The sequence below is a fragment of the Pogoniulus pusillus genome, chromosome 15, assembly GCF_015220805.1.
Source record: "Pogoniulus pusillus isolate bPogPus1 chromosome 15, bPogPus1.pri, whole genome shotgun sequence".
Taxonomy (NCBI): domain Eukaryota; kingdom Metazoa; phylum Chordata; class Aves; order Piciformes; family Lybiidae; genus Pogoniulus; species Pogoniulus pusillus.
Window position 1 is genome coordinate 1,127,579 of NC_087278.1, and position 14,140 is coordinate 1,141,718.

The 14,140-nt window shown below is 54.3% G+C and overlaps 1 long non-coding RNA gene across 1 annotated transcript; it reads right to left on the bottom strand.

Annotated features, from left to right (window-relative positions):
• Positions 1–11,129: 11,129 nt before the first annotated feature.
• LOC135181514 (uncharacterized) lies at positions 11,130–12,275 on the bottom strand. The gene is made up of 2 exons (XR_010304899.1): positions 12,119–12,275; positions 11,130–11,290 (listed from the first exon to the last, which is right to left on the bottom strand). It is a non-coding gene; the product is annotated as an uncharacterized LOC135181514 (long non-coding RNA).
• Between the last annotated feature and the right edge of the window lie 1,865 nt (positions 12,276–14,140).

Consider the following 14,140-nt stretch of genomic DNA (forward strand, 5'->3'; position numbering starts at 1 on the left):
AGCAGTTTTGTGCTGGGGTGAGTGCAGCCTGAGGTGAGAAGCAGAGAGAGGCTCTGCAGTATCCAGAGCTGGAAGTTCTGGGGTGTTTGCATCAGACATCGCTCAGCAGGCTGCAGTGCTGTGCTCAGCTGCTGCTCAGAGGCCTGTCCCACCTGCTGCAGGGTGGCACCAGCTCTGCAGTGACCGAGAGGAGGCTCGGGTGGGGCAGGAGTGTGAGGCAGTTGCAGGAGCAGGTAGCTGGAGAGCACAACAGCTTTGCCTGGCCAGGTGGCGGAGCCTGCTTGGTTGTGCTGACAGCAGAGCAAAGCAGGATGATGCACTGCATAGTTTGTTCCAGTTACCAGATGGGACTGGTTAGCTCTGGCTGAGCAGACTGGGCTGTGACTGCACCTTCCCTCTCACCAGCTTTTATCCTAACTAATCTTACCTTGCCTTTGTTTACAAACAGCAAGCAACAGCTCCCTGAAACAGCTCCTTTCTACCTCTATGTGTGCTCTGCAGTGTGGTTTGCAGTGACTAGGAAGCTGCTGTGTCATGGCACAAGCACTTCTGGCCTCTTTAGGAGGAGAGACCAACCTCCACCTGGCTCCAAGCTCGTTTCAGGGAGCTGCAGGGAGCCAGAAGGTCTCCCCTCAGCCTTCTTTTTCCCAGGCTGAGCAGCCCTAGGTCCCTCAGCCACTCCTCCCTCGAGCTGCACCAGCTGAGGTTTACGGTGGCCACGAGGAACAATTTCTTCCCCCAAAGGGTTGCCAAGGCCTGGCCCAGGCTGCCCAGGACAGTGATGGAGTCCCCATCCCTGCAGGGGTTTCAGAGCCCTGTAGATGTGGTGCTGAGGGATATGGTTTAGTGGTGACCTGGCAGTGCTGGGGAAGGGTTGGACTTGACGAGCTTAAAGATCTCTTCCAACCAAAGCCATTCTGTGGTTTGTCCAGAAAATCAGAGGACAGGAGGAGCACCAAGCTGGCAGCAGGGCAGGACAGGCAGGTGAGGCTTAGGAAAGCTGTCCAGCAGCAGGTGCAACCAGGGCTGGAAGTCTGAGAACTCCAAGGAAAAGGGAAGCAGGACAGATGCCATAGGAGGCACTGCTAGTGGCAGTGGAGCTGCTAACGCTGGAGACAGCCTCTGCACTTTGCTAGGGGCAAGGAACAGGCAAGGGAGCTGTGGCTGCTTCCCTCTCTGCTCTTTTGGCCTGACTGCTGTGGAGGTGTCTGAGAGAGCAATGAAAGGGCTCTGCCAGTGTCCCAGATGCTCTGTTCTGTGGTCAGAATAAGCAATTGAGTTGCTCTTCTGGGAGGCCCCCTCCTTTTCGTTTGTTGCTATCATTCACATCAGCCAGGCCCTTGTTCATCCTCTGTCTTTGCAGAACTCTTGGATGCAAGTGCCAGAGCATGCAGGACTCTGCTGTCTGTGCCAGCTTGCACTGGCATATTGCTGACTAGTGCCACTGCAGGAATGATCAGACTGGGCTTGAAGCCTCCTCCCAGCCTTATGGGGGTTTATTCCATTGCTTTTCAAATCAGTTGCAGAAAGTGCCTGCAGATTAGGAGGAAGCTCCTCATAGAGAGAGTGATTGGCACTGGAATGGGCTGCCCAGGGAGGTGGTGGAGTGCCCATGGCTGGAGGTGTTGCAGCCAAGCCTGGCTGGGACACTTAGTGCCATGGTCTGGTTGGTTGGGCAGGGCTGGGTGCTAGGTTGGGCTGGCTGAGCTTGGAGCTCTCTTCCCACCTGGCTGATTCTGTGATTCTCTGGTTCTATGATTTGCCCTTGCATGGTCTGGGCACACTCAGTCCATGTTGCTGAGGCTCAGTGTCAGTGGTGAGAGAGGAATCAAACCCATGGGAGAAAGACAGAGTGAAACACGTGAAAGGAGAGGAAGAGTGAGGGGGGAAGGGGCCAGAATAAAAGCCCAGTCTGAGCAGTCTGTGCCTGCAGCTGGTTGGAAACATTCTGCTGTGATGAGGTCTGTGCTTGCAGATGCTGTACCTACCTGTGCATATCAACTCAGTGCAATCTTTGGTGGGGTTAAGAGCAGTAAATGATCAACTCACAGTTTCCAGATTGTCTGGAGGTTAATTTGGTTTGGTTTTTTTGGGGGGGAGGGAGTGCTTAGCTTGGGCTGTGTGCTGTGACCTGTGACAGGATCTTGCTGGAATATGCCAGCATGGGTGGCCTTCAGGAAGGCAGGCAGGCAGATGGTTAGTGATATGAGGGCAGTGCAAGGGGGAGCAGAGGGGAGCTTGAAAGTTAACCCCTCCGCTTTATCATCACAGAGGAGCAAGGTGGGGGTGGGCTCTGCTCCCTGCTCTCAGGTGATAGGAGGAGAGGCAATGGCCTGGAATTGTGCCAGGGCAGGGTTAGGTTGGAGAGGAGGAAAAACGTCTTTGCTGCAGGAGTCAGGGATTGGCACAGGCTGCCCAGGGAGGTGCTGGAATGCACATCCTTGCAGGTGCTCCAGAAAGGTGTGGCTGTGGTTTGTTGGCCGTGGTGGTGCTGGGCTGATGGTTGGACTGGGTGACCTTAGAGGCCTTTCCCAAGCCAAGCAGCTCCCTGACTCTGAGATTTGCTGGGTGTCATGGTTTGGGAGTTCCCTGCCCACCCACACTCATCAGGTCATCCAGGCTAGACTCATCTGGCTGGGAGTTAGGGAATGAAGCTTCATATTGACAGCTCAGCACAATACACAGGCAGATAGGTACAGCAGATCCCAGATACCTACAGCCACATACAGAAATGGACAAGTTAAAGGCCATGGGATCCTAGAATCAGTCAGGGCTGGAAGGGACCACAAGGATCAGCCAGTTCCAACCCCTGTGCCACAGACAGATCAGGCTGCCCAGAGCCTCATCCAGCCTGGCCTTAGACACCTCCTGGGCAGCCCATTCCAATGCCGATCACTCTCTTTGTGCACAGCTTCCTCCCAACCCGGGGATGTTTGCAGCCCAAGGGGACACAACTCGGTGTCCAAATCAGCGCAATTACATTTGCTACCTTCGGAGCGATTCTCCCTCTGACATCCCGCGTGAGGGATCCATTTTCACATCCTGCCTAATTCTGGCCAGCTGAGCAGTTTCCTGCAGCAGCAAAGAAGCCAAACTTGACACCACCCAAGGTGGAGCCATCCTGTAACACACTCTTACCTATCCTGAGAGCGAGGGGTGCAAAACAGCTGTCTGCTGTAACCGTACCCTGCTGCGAGCTGCGCCGCGCTGCTGGCACACTCTGAAGTCATCCATTCTTTTCAGGAGGCTTTGCTTGTCCCTTCTGCCTAACCACTCAGAAATAGATCCATATTAATAGCTTCTTGGTAGGCAGTTGATGCTGAAAGACATTCCTGCTATACTGGGGAGTTTGTCCATGCAATACATGTCCACTGTGGTAAGCAGGGGAAGGCAGAATTTAGAGGAGAGATTCTCAGCCTCGAATTATTCGCCTAAGCCTCGCCTATTTTTGTCACTGTCAGCTACTTCTTCAGCACTGCTGAGTAGATGTAGTGGTGTGGGAAAGGCATCAAGGGTTACAAACATCTGAAGGGTAGCTGGCAAGAAGGGGTCAGGCTCTCAGTGGTGGCCTGATAGCACCAGGGGCAATGGACACAAGCTGCAACCCAGGAGGTTCCATCTCAACACGGGGAAGAATTTAGCTGTGTGGGTGCTGGAGCCCTGGAGCAGGCTGCCCAGAGAGGTTGTGGAGTCTCCTTCTTTGGAGGCTTTCCAAACCTGCTTGGACATTGCATTCCTCTGTGTGTAGGTGATCCTGCTTTGGCAGGGGGGGTGGACTCAGGATGCCAGGTTGAAGGGACCCCAAGGATCATCTGTTCCAACCTTTCTAGGCGAGGCTGGAGTTGCACTGAGCTGCCCCAGCAGCCTGCTGAGCTGAGTCTTCAGACTGCTCAATGCAGGGGACTCCACCACTGCCCTGGGGAGATGATTCCAGTGTCTGTTCCCATGGGAAACATTTTCCTCTGGAGGCCAATGGGAATCTCCCCAGCAGTAACCTGTCCCCATCAGCCTTTGTCTTCTCCGTGGGACTCGTGTACAAAGGGAGTCTCCATCCTCCTGGGAGCCACCCTTGATGTGCTGGTCCATAGCAATAATGATCTCCAGAGGTCCCTTCACCCCCTACCGTTCTAGGACTCACTGATCTAAAGAGGAGCCTCTCAAGGTAGCTTCCTCGAGGGTGGGACTCCTGCAGAACCCGAGGAAGCCTTTCTCCAGGTGTCCCTCTCTGTCACGGAGGCTGCGGCAGGGCTGCCAATCACATCCTTGCTCTGCTGAGAGCTCTTGGCGGGGGAGAGGCGATGGCTGCGCTGCGGCATTGCCCCTGCTGGTGATGGCTTTTCATGGTTGCTTACTCAGGCTTCCTCTGCCGCCGATGTTAATCCCATCTGGAAGCAGAATGGCATAAGGTGGTGCCTGTGCTGGCACAGCCAGAAACCTCCTATGGCTGGACGAGGACAAAGTTGTCCTTTTCTAGCAGCTGAGGAAGCCATGAAGAGGAGCACAGGAGGCACTCCCTGAGCAGTTCAGACCAAGGGGAGGGTGTTGCCCAGGGCAGCACCGAGGAGGGAGTTGTTGCCCAGGGCAGGCCCCTCCCTGCCTGCAGTCCTTGCAGGCTCTGCCTGCAGGCAGATTCCCAGCAGGCAGGGATTAGGATGCGGTCCTTGGCCGAAGCTCTCCTGCTGACAGATTGCTGTGACCTTGCCGTGCCTCCTGTGCTGATCTCGGTGGCACTGCTGGAATGTGACACTGTGGAACCCGAGCTGCCGGCCGCATTATGCCACTAGCAGGCATCCAGAGCATTGTGTTCCGCCGGCGATGCGGGCGGCAGATAGCTCTGGCTGCTCTCCGCGGTGTCACTTAGAAGGCTGAGGTCTCAATCATCAGGCAGCCGATGCCATCACCCCCTCCCGGGGCTGCCTCGGGCAGGCGTGGAGCTGGGCACGGGCTCGCTGGGGCTGGCTGCTGCGCTCCGCAGCTCGGCTGCCGCCGCTGGCTCCTCTGCCGGCTGGAAGCGCCGCGGGGCGCAGGCAGGGGACGTTTTGCACCTGTGGCAGCAGAGCTGCGCGGATTGGCGCTCACGCCCGCGGGAGCGGGTCCGGGAACGTGCGCTTGGCTCAGCGGGTGCGCAGGGAGAGACCACTTCAGCCCTGCGAGGGCAGGGAAGCGCCGCGCTGCGGGCAGCGCCTGTTCGCTTGCGCTCCGCCAGCGCCGCGGCAGCTACCGCGGGCAGATGCCTCCCTGCCGGCCGAGCGCTGCACAGGCTGCTCCAAAGCCGACCTGCGGCTTCTGTAAAGGTCTCCTCTCTTCCTCTTCCCCCCTTGTTTTTGTTTAATGCCATTTTTAATTACCGGGGTTTTACGAACCTATTTTTATTTGCTATTTTGTCTTTTGTTATTTGTATTTTTTTGTTACTTTATTACTTCCCATTTTAATTTTTTAGCCAATTTCACTTTTGGTCATTTTTGTGTTTTCTTCTTTCCTTTTTTTTTTTTTCCCCCTTCCCCCTCCTCAATTTCACTTTTGGTCATTTTTGTGTTTCCTTCTTTCCTTTTTTTCCCCTTCTCCCTCCTCAATTTCACTTTTGGTCATTTTTATGTTTCCTTCTTTCCTTTTTTTTTCCCTCCTCCCCCTCCTCAATTTCACTTTTGGTCATTTTTATGTTTCCTTCTTTCCTTTTTTTTCCCCCCCTCCCCCTCCTCATTTTCACTTTTGGTCATTTTTGTGTTCCCTCCTTTCCTTTTTTTCCCTTTCCTCTCCTCAATTTCACTTTTGGTCACTTTCCTGTTTTGTTATTTTATTTGTTGTCAATCTCACTTTTTATCATTTTAATTTTTCATCAGCTTCAGTTTTTGCCTTGTTTTGGGGTCGATTTCATTTTTTGCTATTTTGATTCTTTTTTTTAGTCCATTTTCATTTTTGGCCCTGTTTATGTTTTATCAATTTTTTTTGGTCAATTTCCATTTTTGTCATTCTTATTTTGGGTCGATTTTTTTTTTTTTTGCTATTTTCATTTTTGTTATTTTCCTTTTTTTTTCCTCCTCCATTTCCCTTTTTTGGTAATTTTATTTTTTTCCTTACTTTTTTTGCCGCTTCCATTTTTTGTTGCTTTGATTTTTGTTATTTTCAAATTTTTTTGCCATTTTGACTTTTCTTCTATTTTGACTTTGTATTTTTTTTTCTTTCTCCTTGGTTTTATTTGCTTTGCTGCTACCATTTTTAGTTTGGGGTCACTTTGATTTTTGTGCAATAATCCCAAAGCTGAGCAAAAAAAACCCCAACAAACTGAAGGAGAAAACAACTCCAGCTGGAACGATGTCTGTAGCACTTTGTTGCCTCCCTTTATGGACAGCAGTTTCCCAACGTCACTCCTAGGAGCTGGAATTCTGTGCTGTGATGCCCTCATTAGGGCAGCTGATGACCTTCAGCACCTGCGAACTGCCTTGGAACCAAGAAGGAACAAAGAGCAAACCCGGCCCAGGGTGAGCACAGGTTGGAGCTGCCAGCATCAACCCACCCCACACAGTTCCTTTCGGATGGGTGCCTGCATGCCAGGCTGCCGCCAGGGAGCTTCGGCAGGGCCTGGGCACTGCCTGGCCCGCTGGAATTCACAGCCTGCTCCTGGCCTCCCAGGCAGGTGGCTCCGAGCCAGCTGCAAAGCAGCTGCGGCCACCTGCAGCGTCGCACACGAAGCGCTGCATTGCTCAGCAGCTTTGAACCCCCCCCGGGCCTCTTCTGCCCCCTGGCTCAGCCTAAGCTGTAGGAGCATGCTTGGGCTCCAGGAGAGAGCCACAGAAGGGCAGGGCTCGAAGGGAATTCCAAAGACCATCCAGTCTGACTGCCCTGCCAAAGCAGGGCCACCCAGGGCAGGTCACAGAGGAATGCAACCAGAGAGGTCTGAAAGGCTCCAGAGAAGGAGACTCCAGCACCTCTCCGGGCAGCCTGCTCCAGGCTCTGCCACCCTCACAGCCAAGAAGCAACTCCTCATGTTTAGATGGAACTTGCACGTGGATCCCATTACCTCTTGTCCTGGCACTGGGCACCACTGAGAAGAGTCTGGCCCCATCCTCCTGACACCTACCTCTTAGATATTCATAAGCATTAAGGACTTTTGTGTCTCCCCCCCAGATATTTTTGTTTTCCCTCCCAATTCTTTGTTTCCCCTCCCATTCTTTTTTGCTTTCCCCTTCCCAATTTTTTGTTTTCCCCTCCCATTCTTTTTTGTTTTCCTCTCATTTTTCTGTTTCCCCTCCCACTTTTGCCAAAGGAATTGTCCCAGGCAAGAGGCAGCTCTCCCACATCCCTGTAAATAGAAGGATTCTTCCCTAGGCTCCCTGCACACAGCAGGCTTTAGTAGCTACTAAGGTGCCACATTCAACCCTAGCAAGATGTCAGAAGCTGGCCTGGGTTTTGTTCTTAGAGGTTGGATAAACCTCCCTCCCCCAACGTTAGACCCCTCAGAGGTTAGGGCTTCAGGCTGTGCCCCAGAGTGAGAGGCAGTGCCAGATGAAGAGGTTCCTGCTTCCTTCTCCTGGCACCTCCCCATACTCTGTCCTTCCCCAGCAGTGCAAGGAGCTCCTCAGTCGGCTGGCACACAGGTCCTGAACCAGATCAAGAGACTCATCCAGGTTAAAAACTAACCTCTGGTTTGGTTTGAGCTCAAATTTCCTCCTGGCAGAGCTCATGGCAGGGTGTCAGAGGCAGCAGTGCAGGCGGCGCTTGGCCAAAGGCAGCTGAAGGTGGAGCACCAGGATGGGACAGCTCTGCTAGGGCTATGGCCTCAGATGTGCCTTCTGCCCTGGAAAGAGCACAGCCTTCTCCTTGCCTTGCTCCAAAGGGGCCTGAGACCTGCACAGCTGCTGTTTAACCACTACTTTATCTTGCCTTTTTCCCATGAGAGAGCGTTCTGGGGGCACTCTGTGAGCACCTCCAAGTCTCTCCTTCTGCTTGCAGACCCCTTAGATCTTGAGGCAGGCTGATTTTTCCCTCCTGCCTTATCTCCAGTCGATGCTGAAGCAGTCATTTTATGGAATTGCTTAAGCATAGCATGGCCAAAGGTTGGGGAAGTCATAAAACCACAGGCAGCTAAAGAGTCTCCAAGCCAAAGAGATGTCTGAGGAGTGATAACCTACTGGCAGCAGCTGTGCAAGTGGAGTGGCAGCCTCTGTTAATCATTGTGAGCTGTCTCCTCACAGCAGTTTAGATATTGGCACCAAGGAGTGGTCCAGTCCAGCACTCACAGAATGGTTTGGGTTGGAAAGGACCTCAGAGCTCAGCCAGTTCCAAGCCCCTGCCATAGGCAGGGACACCTCACACCAACTTGTGCTGTTGCTCAAGTCCTCATCCAACCTGGTCCTGAACACCTCCAAGGAGGCTGTGGAGCACATCTTGGATCACATTCTGTGCTTCTGTGCTCCACCATCTCCCTGGGCAACCTGTGCCAGTGTCTCACCACCCTCACTGCAAACAACTTCTTCCTCACATCCACTTCCAATCTTCCCTCTGCCACTTCAAACCCATTCCTCCTCCTCCTCTCATCACCAGGCCTTGTCAATAGTCCCTCCCCAGCCCTCCTGCAGCCCCCTTCACATCCTGCAAGGCCACTCCAAGCTCTGCTGGAAGCCTTCTCCTCTCCAGGCTGCACAGCCCCAACTCTCTCAGCCTGTGCTCAGAGCAGAGCTGCTGCAGCCCTCTCAGCATCTTGGTGGCCTCCTCTGCACTGGCTCCAACACTTCCATGTCCTGCTTGTGCTGGGGGCTCCAGAACTGCACCCAGGACTCCGGGTGGGGACTCTGGTCCAGCCCCCCTCTCTCTTCCTCCTGCAGGCACCAGGTCTGTTAGCCCCTGCATCCTATGGTCCCTCCATGTCTTATCTTGGAGATCTCAGCCCTTGGCAGTGAATGCTGTCCTTGGCCACCTCCCTGCTGTCGCTGGCTACCTTCCATCCCTAATCACCTTCCTTCCATCCCTAATCACCTTCCTTCCATCCCTAATCACCTTCCTTCCATCCCTGCCCACTTGCAGCAAGAGTTGGGTTTTTTGGTTGGTTTTTTTTAAGTGATTCCTGTGGTTTTTTGCAGTGATTTCAGCATTTCAGACCACTCCTGCTGAGTTCAGCCACCTCCCTGCCTGCTGTCTGTAGCTGCCTTTGCAGTACCTCCTTTCCTCTCAGTTCCCAGCTGCTGGGATCACAGTAGCCTTCTCCTGTCCCTTTCCCTCCTTCCCCCATGTTTTCCAGGTCTCTTTGAACATCCCACTGGAGCAGGCCCAGAGGAGGCCCCCAGGATGCTCAGGGGGCAGGAGCACCTCTCCTGTGGGGACAGGCTGGCAGAGTTGGGGCCGTGCAGCCTGGAGAAGAGAAGGCTCCAGGCAGAGCTCAGAGCTGCATTTCAGTATCTGAAGAGGACCTGCAGGAGGGCTGGGGAGGGCTGTTCAGAAGGGGATAGGAGGAGGGCAGTGGTTTGGAGCTGGAGCAGGGCAGAGTTAGGTTGGGCATCAGGAGGGAGCTCTGCACAGTGAGAGTGGTGAGAGACTGGCACAGGCTGCACAGGGAGGGGGTTGAGGTCCCATCCCTGGAGACATCCAAGGTCAGATTCGATGTGTCCCTGGGCAGCCTGCTCTAGCTGGAGGAGTCCCTGATGAGTGGAGGGGGTTGGAGAAGATGCCCTTGGAGGCTCCCTTCCAACCTGATGCATTCTGTGAAGATCTAAGATGAGCAAAAGGATGGAGGTGAGCAGAGAGAGCAAGAGCTGAAGGTCATGCAGCCTGTTAGTAGCACCCAGCATGCTCCTTATCAGACCATTTTGCTCTCACCTCTTCCCTAGGCTCCCTCTTGAGCTTTGGATCCATTTTCCTGGAAGCCTCTCTCCCTGCTTACCTCACACTGCATCCCAGCCCAGGCTGGGCACTTGCTGGGGCCACTCAGCACCTCGCCTCGGGTGTGAGAGCTGGCAGAGGGGCAGATGATAGCCCCTTTGTCAAGGCTGGCTGATGGAAAAAGGCCCAGAGCCAACGTGCAGTGCCAAGCCTGATAGGAGGCTGACGTGCAAGAAGCTGAGGAAGCAGAGAGGAGTCCTGCCCCAGTTACACAACCTGGGCTGCTCTGCAGCACTGTGCCTCAGCACCTGTCTGCCACTGCCCTGGGCCTGCAGCCCTGCTCAAGGCTCGTGGGCAGATGGCACTAAGACAGGGCTTTTTATAGGTGCTGGTGCCCAACTCAGGCTTCCTGAGAGCAAAAGGTGTTTGGGGGGTGGAGAGATCTGAGGCACTTGCCAAAGCATACCGTTAAAGGTGCTTCAGCTTGGGAGGCTTCCCAAGGGCAGCTACGTGGGAGCTGAGTGAGGGCTATCAGCTCTCCTGGCTCTGGAGGCACCAGGTGGTGCTGGAACAAGGTGAGGAGCACTGAGAAGAAGAAGAAAGCAGGAATCTAATGGCCACATGCCCAGAGGAGGCAGGATGTGGGGAATCACAGAATGCAGCAGGTTGGCAGAGAGCTCCAAGCTCACCCAGCCTAGCACCCAGCCCTGCCCAACCAACCAGACCATGGCACTAAGTGCCCCAGCCAGGCTTGGCTGCAACACCTCCAGCCATAGGCACTACACCACCTCCCTGGGCAGCCTGTGCCAGTGTCTCACCACCCTCACTCCAAACAACTTCTTCCTCACATCCACTTTCAATCTCCTCTCTGCCACTTCAAACCCATTCCTCCTCCTCCTCCTCCCATCACCAGGCCTTGTCAATAGTCCCTCCCCAGCCCTCCTGCAGCCCCCTGCAGATCCTGCAAGGCCACTCCAAGCTCTCCTGGAAGCCTTCTCCTCTCCAGTCTGCACAGCCCCAACTCTCTCAGCCTGTGCTCAGAGCAGAGCTGCTGCAGCCCTCTCAGCATCCTATCAATTTCCTGCAAGGCTTCCAACTTCTCTCTGCAAAGAAGGGGATGGAAAAGCTTCCCCCAGGTGATTTTTCTTGCCCGGAGTGGAAGGTGAGCAGAGCTGACTCTGCTTTGCAGTGCTCCTCACACATGGCTGCACTCTGTGAACTCAGACTTCCATAAAGCAGATGTCCAGCTGGAAAATGGAAGCTGTGAGGATGGAGATCTGGCAAAGCATTCAGCACTAAAATAACTCAGCCTGGAATGGGAATTGTCAGACAATGCTAATTATAGGTGTGGGAAGCATCCAGAACAAGTAGCATGGCAATTGCTGCTGTCTGACTCTCTCTGGTGTGCAGTTTAATGCTCTTACACTTCATTGCCTCATTTTAAAGCAGTTCACCAGCAGGGGATGGTTGTTGCCATCTGGAACAGAGAGGGAAAGCAGAGGAAAGACTTTTCCATGGGCTTGTGATTGCTCTCTCCTCCTGAACTCACTGAGGAATGGAATTTAAGGAAAGAGGGAAGAGAGGAAGGAAGCTCACAGGGAGAAGGTGGAGCAGGGATCAGAGCCAAGAGATGCACAGGCAAAAGCAAGACTAATGATTTTAGAATCACAGAATGCAGCAGGCTGGCAGAGAGCTCCAAGCTCACCCAGCCCAACCTAGCGCCCAGCCCTGCCCAACCAACCAGACCATGGCACTAAGTGCCCCAGCCAGCCTTGGCTTCAACACCTCCAGCCATGGGCACTCCACCACCTCCCTGGGCAGCCCATTCCAATGCCAATCACTCTCTCTGACAACAACTTCCTCCTAACATCCAGCCTAGACCTGCCCTGGCACAGCTTGAGGCTGTGTCCCCTTGTTCTGTTGCTGGCTGCCTGGCAGCAGAGCCCAACCCCACCTGGCTACAGCCTCCCTGCAGGCAGCTGCAGGCAGCAATGAGCTCTGCCCTGAGCCTCCTCTGCTGCAGGCTGCACCCCCCCAGCTCCCTCAGCCTCTCCTCACAGGGCTGTGCTCCAGGCTGCTCTCAGCCACTCTGGCCCCAGCCTGTAGTGCTGCTTGGAGATCTCTTCCAGCCTGGCTGATTCTCTGAGCCTATGACCCTACACAGCAGCCCAGGCAGCACCCGTGGGGGAGGGGGGGGAAGGTCAGAGCAATCAGCAAGCCTAGCCCTAGCTAGCCGGGGGGCCAACCAGGCCCCCCGGCCTTTGATCCCCTCCACCAGGCACCAGTGTGCACCAGGGACACTCACCTGTGGTGACAGGAGGAGGATCCTCTGCCCAGTTGGGCAAGCTTGGGGCTGCTGCCTGTCCTGGGGCTGCTTAAATAGGGCAGTGGGCAGGGAGGGCAAAGTGGCCACAGCTGGGGTGGGAGGAGGCTGCAACAGAGCCCAGGTGCTGTGGGTTTGGTGTAGGGGAAAGGGGAAATGAGTTGTGGGGTAGGAAAGCAGAGCTGGTGCTGAAAGGAGGGAGCTGGAGAGGAAAAGGATGGAGATGAAAAGAGGGAGATGGAGGGAAAAGGATGGAGATGGAGAGGAAAGGAGGGAGATGGGGGAGAAGGAAAGAAAGGAAAGGAGGGAGGTGGAGGAGAAGGAAAGAGAGGAAAGGAGGGAGATGGAGGTAAGGAAAGAGAGGAAAGGAGGGAGATGGGGGAGAAGGAAAGAGAGGAAAGAAGGGAGATGGAGGAGAAATGGGATAGAAAGAGAATGAGAAGTGGACTGTGGACATGGAAAGCTGCTGCTGCTCTGGCAGGGCTTGGGCTGGTTGAGCTTTTGAGGTCCCTTCCAGCCCCTAACGTTGTGTGCTCTCTGAGCACTGGGCTTGGCACAGCACGGACAGAGCTGCAGCCCTGGCTCAGTCAGGCCTTTTCCTTGCTCTCTTCTTCTCTTCCCTCTCCCTCCTCTTGCCTGCTTCTCCCTCCACCATGCTAGCACAGTTGTGAGTAGCACTGCAGAGTGAGTTGGGCTGGGGACCTCTTGCAGCAAAAGAGAATGGTTAGGATTGTGTTGGAGGTGCAGATTCAGTTTCAGCTGAATCCCTCCCTCAGGAGGCCACACAAACGTCTGTGCTGGCAGAGCTCCCTGAGGGGCAGGACTGGAAGTGGCAGGAGTGGCTGTGGAAGCCTCACTCCTGGGACAGTGCTCCCAGAGAAAGGCAAAGCGGAGCAAGGACCCAGCGTGTGCTGCAGGTGGACCTGCTCTGAGCAAGGCACAGGACTGGCTTTGCTCCAGGGGTCCCTTCCAGCCTCAGTGGAGGCCCTGTGAGGAGGCTGCTGAGCTGCAGCCTCCTGAGGACACTGTGATGTTTCCTCACTTTACATGCACTAAGCCAGGAACACAACCCCCAGGCCAGCCACAACTTGAGTTAATTGTGCACTTGCTGGAAACAGTAAAGGCAGAAAACAGTTTTGCTCCCAGCCAGGCCTCCCACTCATGGCAGCAGCTCCTGCAGCTCTGCTGTCTCAGGCCACAAACCACTGGGGAGATGTCCTGGAGTCCTGTACCCCTAAATTCCTCTCCTGCCCGGACTTCAGGGGGAAAGGGGAAAAGCCGCCTGGTTTCCCCCCCCCCCTCGCCTGCCCTGCAGCCGAGAAGGGGGCGGCGACTGCCCCGTGAGTTCCCGCGCTGGAGCCAGGCTGGGATTGGCCGTGCGCTTTCGCGCCTAAAGTGTGGTAACTCTGCCCTTTGTCTAGCGAAGGGTATAAATATTGGGGGTCTTCCCGCCTTTGGGGTTCCCGCTTTTGGATTTTGCCTGTGCCTGGACGAGTTCGCTCACTCTCCTGTGCCTGGACTGCAGAGAGATAAGGACTTGCTTTGGTGTTAGGCACACACCTTTGTCTGCCTAACGACCCTTAACGACCCTTAACGACTCCTGCAGCCGCTGGAGGAGGAAGACAGACCGCACGAGCCAGCCTGAGTGAGTTATTTGGCTTAGCTTAATTTAGTAAGAAAACCGCTATTAATTAATAGCAGACTCCTTTTCCAAAAACTGACTTCCAAATATATATAGTCAGATTATTAATGGTATCCTCGTAGAATTCTCATGCAACTTAACCTGTTTATTAAACGAAATTAATCTTTGTATATATAGTTGTGGGGGCGGGTTTTGTAAAAATAAAAAATATCTATTTTTGATAAATTTTCTTCTCGGCCACGAATTAATCCTGCCCTCCGCAACATGAGAAAACAGCAGTTCTGCACTCTGTGAAGTGGAGGTGGCAAGGGAAGGACATGGCTGAGAGCAGCCCTGAGGAACAGGCCCTGGGGGTCTGGGCT